The sequence below is a fragment of the Delphinapterus leucas genome, chromosome 17 (genome assembly GCF_059928025.1).
Source record: "Delphinapterus leucas isolate spDelLeu-1000000601 "Yukka" chromosome 17, BTC_Dleu_Yukka2, whole genome shotgun sequence".
Lineage (NCBI taxonomy): Eukaryota > Metazoa > Chordata > Mammalia > Artiodactyla > Monodontidae > Delphinapterus > Delphinapterus leucas.
Window position 1 is genome coordinate 67349062 of NC_143145.1, and position 8227 is coordinate 67357288.

Below are 8227 nucleotides of genomic sequence, written 5' to 3' on the forward strand. Positions count from 1 at the left end.
ACGGGGGCGCTGCCTGCAGGGGGACGTGGGCCCCGGCCTCCGCGGCTCCTCCCTGGACCTGGAAGGAGGAGCAGGCAAAAAGTGCTCCAAAGTTAAGAGCCCGAGGCTGGGGCGGAACAGCGGCTGCCCGGTTAGCTCGCCAGGGTGGGCGCCCGAGCTTCTCGGAGCCTTATCAGTCGGCGCGAGGGGCGGGGACCCGGGCCGGGCTGGGCGGCGAAGGCTGGAGACGACCTCGCTCCCCCGCTCGGTGCAGCCGCCCCGCGCAGAGCCAGGCGCCGAGCGCTTCCGCCGCTTCCTCGAACTCCCGGGCATTTATTGCGGTCCTAGCGCGCGCGCACGTGACGTGAGCTCCCCCTCCTCGCCCACCCCACCTCTGCCCGGCCCTGGACGGGGGCCCGCGGCGGGAGCGACGAAAGGCCGCCCTGCTTCTCCCCACGCCCCTCACCCCCCGGCCCAGCGAAGCCGGGACAACTTGGCCTTTGTGCGTGTGCTTTGGGCTTCAGGGACCCGGGCGTGGAAGGTCTAGGCCCTGCGGGAGGCGTATGCAAGGAGGTCCCCAAGTCCTCCCGCCCCTCACAGCTCCCCTGCTTTCAGAGGTCCTTCTCCTAGTTCCTTCCTGACTCGATGCTAAATTGGCTCTAACAACCCTTACAGAAAAGGAGCTGCCCCCTAGAGGGCCTGCGAAGAGGGTGGAGGTGGGGTTAACACGTTGGGTTTTGGAGATTTAGAAGGAGAGCTGGGGCGGGAAGAGGGGACTGTGGAGAAGGTAGGCTGGGGAGCAGAAGTCTTTTCCTTTTATTTTCTCCAGGGCATCACTTCCATTATCAAGACCCATTGTCTAGAATTGGGAAGTTGTTCTTTTTGGCTCCGTTAAAACCTTGATGATGATGACCAAATGGGGAAGAGGTTTCATAGAATGGTGGGTGATCTGTGACTCAGGATTACCTGACAGTTGAGAGCTCCACTTCATGCATAAAATGCGTTGCATTCGGGTCCTAAGGTGACCACAGAACTTTTTTTTTTTCTAATGATGTAATCATTTATGGAGTTGATATGAAGGGTAGCCTCAGTTAATTTATCAGCGCTACCTTGACAGGAATTCAAAATCCAAACCTAGAACTGATAGTGAACTGAGTCAGTTTCGCTGTTGTTCACGCTATACTTGGAAGTAGGAAAATTACTAATTTTAAATTCACAAAGGCTCACCCTAATTAATGTGGTGCTCTTCTACGGGTATGTTTTTTATTAAGCATTTATTAAATTTACTTACCTTTGCTTCCCTTCTGTTTTGAGCCATGAACTCAATTTTTTTTCTCTAAATGCTAGCGTCTATGGCCTATGGTCAAATAAAGTAAAACATTCTGAGAGTAATTCCCAAATCATCCCAAGTTGCTACCTGTCTCTTTCCACACCACCCGATTACACTTTATCAGATCAAAAAATTCAAATCTAAGCCCCTGGTGAAGGTGAGACCTTCCTTCCTCTCACAATACAGAAAAGAGACAAAAGGGAAGCATGACCTATCAGAAAGGCACAGAAAGTGAAGTTTTGGTGCACGTACCACTTTCATAGAAGGTGTAATTTTGCAATTTTGTAGCAGGTTAAGCACAAAAAAAGACTTACATTTGCACTTTTCAGATAGTTACTTATATCTCTCATGCATTGGTTTTCCTTCCTGGAAACTGATGGAAGACCCCAAAGTATGTAGTAAAAGAACTGTCATTTGTCACACCGGATGAAGAACACGTTTATATACTGCAATTTTAACGTGGTATTGAAAAGTATACTGAGTATCAAATAAAAAACAGTTAAAAGTAATAACATTACTTGAAACATTTTCAAAGACAATTTAAGTTGTGAAGAAGGGAATTGAGATGCTAAGAAATGAAGTTAAATGCACTGACTCTTGAATGTTTCTATTATAAACCTTTCCACAAAATATATAAATCAGACACCTAAAGGCTTACATTAAAGAAAATTAGATTTGGTTTTAAGGTTTTAATTCCAAAACTTTCTCCAGGTAAGGAAAAAAAAAGTTTGTATTCCTTGTCTCAGTGTTTCTGTCGGCTTCCAATTTGGTATTGCAGGTCATATTTTTATATAAAATAATTAAACATTCACAATATTAAGTATTAACACTTCAATAATACATCATGTCATGTCTGATTTAATATATATGCTGAAAATGTCATCTTCAAGAGTAATCAAACACAATATCCTGGAATACTCAAAGATGATGGTGTTCACTTTTTAATTTGTTGTTGAGAAATCTGTGTGTAGACAGAAGAAATGTCACAGAATTCATGTAAAAGGGGCACTTTGGTTTGTGGCTAAGGCTGTTACTTATAAAGCCACAGTCGCTTTTAGCATTACTACTTTCTTGTGGCAGACACAGTTGGTTGCCTAACCCAAAACCAGCCTCCTACCCCCTTTCTTCCAAGCCCATAGCCTCCAATTTACTGGGGGTGTTTGCCCTCTCACATCCTCTCAAACTGGCATCCTTAGGAGGTGAATGTTGATTGGTCAAAGGCAATCATCACACTCCATCCCTGCTACCAGTAATTGACTTAGCATGGGCTTGCCTTGCAACCTTGGCTACTGAAAAAAAGGAAGAAATCTGCTTGGGGGTGAAGAGAGGGTTGGCAAGGGTTTTCTTTTGTGATAAAAAGAGATGCAGAAAGAGGAAATGTCCCTTCAGGCACTGATGTATCAGTTTGTGAAATTGAAAGATGCACCTGTTGTTGTGCAAAGAGGGACAAGCCTGAAGACAGACTTACCACCTTGGCTGAGCAGAAAGGCAGATAGTGCCTGAGTCTCCCTGACACTGAACAATCATTGAACACCTAGCCTCTGTTTTTCTAGCCATAACAAGCAGTAAATGTATTGTTTAAGCCACACTGACTTGGGAATTCAGTTACTCGCAGCTTAAAGCATTCTAATAGATACATTTCTACAAAGAAGATACTTTCCTCTGGCAATGTCATGTTTTCTCCATGCTGCTGCTGCTGTTATGTTCTGCTCATGTGCATACTTAGGAATTATCTTTAAGTATATTCTTATGTGTTTTTTCTATCCCCATGATTGCAAACTCGGGTATATATTCATCTCTGGGTATTTCACCCACTGTATAGTTTCATGACCCCAAACCTCAATCTCAAACTGAGGCACACTGGGCTTCCCTGGTGGTGCAGTGGTTGAGAGTCCGCCTGCCGATGCAGGGGACACGGGTTAGTGCCCCCGTCCGGGAAGATCCCACATGCCGTGGAGCGGCTGGGCCCGTGAGCCATGGCAGCTGAGGCTGCGCGTCCGGAGCCTGTGCTCCACAACGGGAGAGGCCACAGTAGTGAGACGCCCGCGTACCGCAAAAAAAAAAAAAAAAAAACTGAGGCACACTGACTGTTCTATCACCATATTGCTAGTAAATCCATTTTCCACTGGAGGATGTAAGAATAGAATTTGTGTTATGTTTCGTGAGGTGGAATTAGTCATGACGTGTCACTAGTCCTTGGACCTTGATTATGCTACTTGGCCTCTACCAGCCCTGGATCCTTTTCCCTTTAAAGAAAATAATAACTGTAGCTATCTCACTTTTTCACTTTGTGTATTAAGATTAGTTAATACATGGAAGCACTTAAAACAGATAAACAGAAAGTATCCAATAAGAGTTAAATATTATTATTATGAGAACTAAAGTAGAGGATTTATAGTTGCTATTTTATAAACTCAATGGGCTTTAATCAAAGTATTGTGCAGTATAAGAGTTTAATTTTTAAGTAGAAGATAGAAATAACTGGCCATACACGTGATAAAAACAATCTATAATGTTTCTTGCAGTGCTTAGTGAATTTTCCTCTCACAGCTGTTCTGTTTACAGTAGAACACAGTTTCCATTTTTTCCAAAGCAGCCATTTGTCTCTGCCTCAAGATAGTCACACATAAGTCCTTCTACTCTAACTACAAGTGTTCAATCATTATAACCTTATTTTTGAAATGTAACATACATGCATTAAAGTGCAAAAATCTTAAGTGTACAGCTCAATGAAATTTTACAAAGTTAACACACTGTGTGAAAACCACTGGGATCCAGATAGAGAACATAACCATCTTCTAGAAGTTTCCTTTGTGCCTCCTTCTTGGTGCATTCTCCCCAAAGGTAAGTAATATTCTAATTTCTTACCCAAAATTGGTTTTAATCTTTATATGCATGGAATCATACAGGAGACAATTTCATTGTCTGGCTTCTTTTTTTTTTTTTTTTTTGTGGTACGCGGGCCTCTCACTGTTGTGGTCTCTCCCGTTGCGGAGCACAGGCTCCGGACGTGCAGGCTCAGCGGCCATGGCTCACGGGCCCAGCCGCTCCGCGGCATGTGGGATCTTCCCGGACCGGGGCACAAACCGATCGGCAGGTGGACTCTCAACCACTGCGCCACCAGGGAAGCCCCCATTGTCTGGCTTCTTTTGTATCTTGTTTCTTTCATTCAATATGTCCTCAAGATTCATCCATGTTGTTGTACGTAGCAATACTTTGTTCTTTTACTTATTTTTTATGAGCCTTCTACAATTTTTCTACCCATTCTGTTGTTGAATTTTAATAGTCCTGTTTAGGACTTAATGCTGCTAAGGACATTCCTGTACATGCCTTTTTGTACACATATTCACACCTTTTTTATTGGCTGTATAGCTTGGAGTAGAACTTCTGGGTACTAACATATACTTATGTACAATTTAAGTAGGTAAATTGAGTTGTATACATTTTTCTTATTGAATTGTAAGAATCTTTTGTAAGTGTTGTGAACATGTCCTTTTTAAGTGTAAATTATATTATAAATTTCTTATTCATTTCATTGTTTTGCCTTTTCACTATGTTAATCATGTCTCTTGATGAACAGAATGTCCTAATTTTAATGAAGTTCAATTTTTCAATCTTTTCCTTTATGGTTAGTGATGTGTAAGACCTGTTGGATAAATATTTGCCTATCCCAAAGTCATGAAGAAAAATCTCCTATGTTATCTTCTAGCTTTATTATTTTATGTTTTACTGTAAGGTCTTTGATCCATCTGGAATGGGTTTTTATGTTATGACAAGGGAGTAATTGAGTTTTTATAGAAAGATTTCAGAGATTATATTAAAAGCCTGCGTATCGTATAAGCATCACTATAAAACTCTTCGTGATTTTGTTCTGGAAAAGAGGTAAATTTCAGAATTAAGGGATAGAAAAATGTCTTTGTTCTTTAATCTAGAGTTATGATGCTTTAATCAGATTACTTAGAAATGCAAGTGCTGAGATCCATGTTGATGCCATAACCTGAAAATTCCTTAATCTGTCCCCTGATGTAAAGGAAAGTAATTATTTTAAGCTTCTTTTTAGATTTGCAGAGGACCTATTTTGTCATCCATTTGAAGTTTGACTGATCTGCAATCACTAAATGCAATGATTCATTTTTAAGTTATCTACTACCACCAATACTGCTTCTACACATTTGAAAAAAACATGTTCAATAATTTCTGTGCATGCTTCTGTGCCTTTCTTGGTAAAGTTCTCACTGGTTGAAGTTTCTTCCATTCATTCTCTTCTGAATATTCACACTCTATTCTCCACAAAGAAAATCACTGATCCAGTCAACCATTTTCTCTATTTTATTTTCCTCTAAATCTTATCAATTTCTATTATATAAATTATGGCTAGTCCTATATTGTCTTAGCTCTCCAACAATGCTAAAACCTCCTTGAGAAAAGAGATCATGTTTATGTGACCTCTGTATTACTTACAATATATGTTAAATGAACAACTGAATTTGGATTTTTGGAATATTCTTATTGACCAGAAAAGTACACACATGTCTCTGGATGTACAAGCTTGTAGGCAGGAACACAAGAATACACAATGCAAACAAAGCTCCACATCATGCTGGAGATGACTTTCACCTAGAGATTTTTCTGTTTTTTCTTTTTTTTTTTTTTTGCGGTACGCGAGCCTCTCACTGTTGTGGCCTCTCCCATTGCGGAGCACAGGCTCCGGACGCGCAGGCTCAGCGGCCATGGCTCGCGGGCCCAGCCGCTCCGCGGCACGTGGGGTCTTCCCGGACCGGGGCACAAACCCGTGTCCTCTGCATCGGCAGGCGGACTCTCAACCACTGCGCCACCAGGGAAGCCCCTGCATGTCTTTTTATGAAGATCTGGCACGTGTGTATTAGCATCTGCAGCATTGCAGATTACAGCATGAGCTGTAGATGCAAAACTGAAAAGAGCTATTCATTGGTATAAAAAACTCCATCCCGGTTGAAATATTATATTTTAATTTCTGTAAATCAGAATATCCACAACAGTAGGCAATGCTAGAAATGTTTTAAATGGAAGAAGTGCCTCTGAAGTACATTCAGGGTGGCACGAGGACTCTGGCTGCAGCTTCATCTTTTGATGATCACTTCTCTTTCTAGATCTGCAGAAGTGCTTCACAATGTGCCTGGGTTAGAGGTTGCCTTTCAGGTTTACTGGGAAGGGCTGTTGAAAGGCAGGCATGATAAAAGGAAAAGTATCTACCCTTTCATCTACAGCATTAATGTCAGAGACAGGCTTTTCATCCTAATAAAAGGAGGATAAAAACTTTCTCAACTACCATTAGCTAACCCATGAAGAAATAGTTGGCAAAAACCCTGCAGCCCACTTTTAATGGCAATTTTAAGGAACCATATTTAACAAAAGTGGAAAAATGAAAATCCCTGATGTTTTTCTGCAAATACACCATCCACAATTAAATGATTTTTATATAATTATAAAATATAAAAATTATATATATGTAAATGTGTAGATAGTAATTGAATGTTAAGCATTATTTCACTAGATAACGAGAGAGATTAAGAAAATTTAATTTTAGTTAGGTAAGTTGTAGGGAAACACACTGCAAATACGGAAGAAAATGTGCTACTGTTTACTTGCTATATGTTACCTTTAGGTATTCTGCTAGAATAAGCACAAGAATTAACAGAGATTTTCGAAATGCTTTGGAATTAAAAGAAAAGAAAATGAAATAACTACCAAATACTGGTTTTTGTAAATCATAACTTTATAAATAATAAAGAGCACATGGACAAATAGGAAATATACTTAAATAAACAGCGTTCACAAACAGATCTGAAACATTCATAACCTCAATACTGTGTAACTGCACTGTTCACAGAAGGTATTCTGGTCCTGTCTTGCTTCGTGCTGTTCCCTTAACTGGGGTACTAACTCTTGGCATTTCACTGCCTCCTGAATATTCCTGTCCTTGTGCTCTTTGCCCAAGTTCTGCCCCAAATTATAACATCATCCTCAATTGCTGCATGTACCTCTCTGCCCCCTTCCTTTCAAGTTTTCATCACAAATCCTAACTCTTTCAAGAAATTGTCCTAATTGTCCTTATATAGAAGTGTTCTAGCTATACTCTTAGATTTCCGTAGACCCTAAAACATGGAAAGAAAATGAAGGTTGAGAGTAAGAACGTGTTTTTTAGACTTGAGAAGACGCTATTCTTAAAGTGGAAGGGTTAATTACACTGATGATCCAGATATTTGGATCTTTTAAAATATAAGCTCTTTTATCTAAAAGGAATACATAGCAAACTGTATTCAGAAGAAGCTTATAATATAGAATTTCATTTCATATATACTTTCTAGAGTTTAGGTATAAAAAAGTGACATTTTAGGTATAAAAATGGAAGTGGGTTTTCATTATGTTTTAGACATTCATTGAAAACACACATATTCCAGCTGGTGTTATATTGAATTACAGTTGACCCTAAACAATAAGTACCAGTCCACTTATACACAGCTTTTTTCAATAAATAAGTATTACATACCACACAATCGGGGTTGGTTGAATTGTGGATTGGAAGGGCCGACTGGAAAGCTACACAAGGATTTTTGACTGTGTGAAGTGGGGTTGGGGGGCCTTAAGGCCCAAGTTGTTCAAGGGTCAACTGTATTTGCCTACAAACCTTTCTCTTACCATTGACTTTGACCTTGGCCATGTGACTTGCTTTGCTCAACAGACTCATACTTTTATGAGTAAAAGCTAAGACTTTTGGAGGCATCTTCTTGGAGTTTCTGCCTTCTGTCGTGAGGAGAGCATGGCCAGGTGGCCATGGCTCCTTTAGTTCAGGTAGGACTGAACCAGTCTAAACCCTGGGATCCAGCTGAGACCAGAGCCAACTTGTCAGATCCCTAGACACTCAATAAATATTTCTAT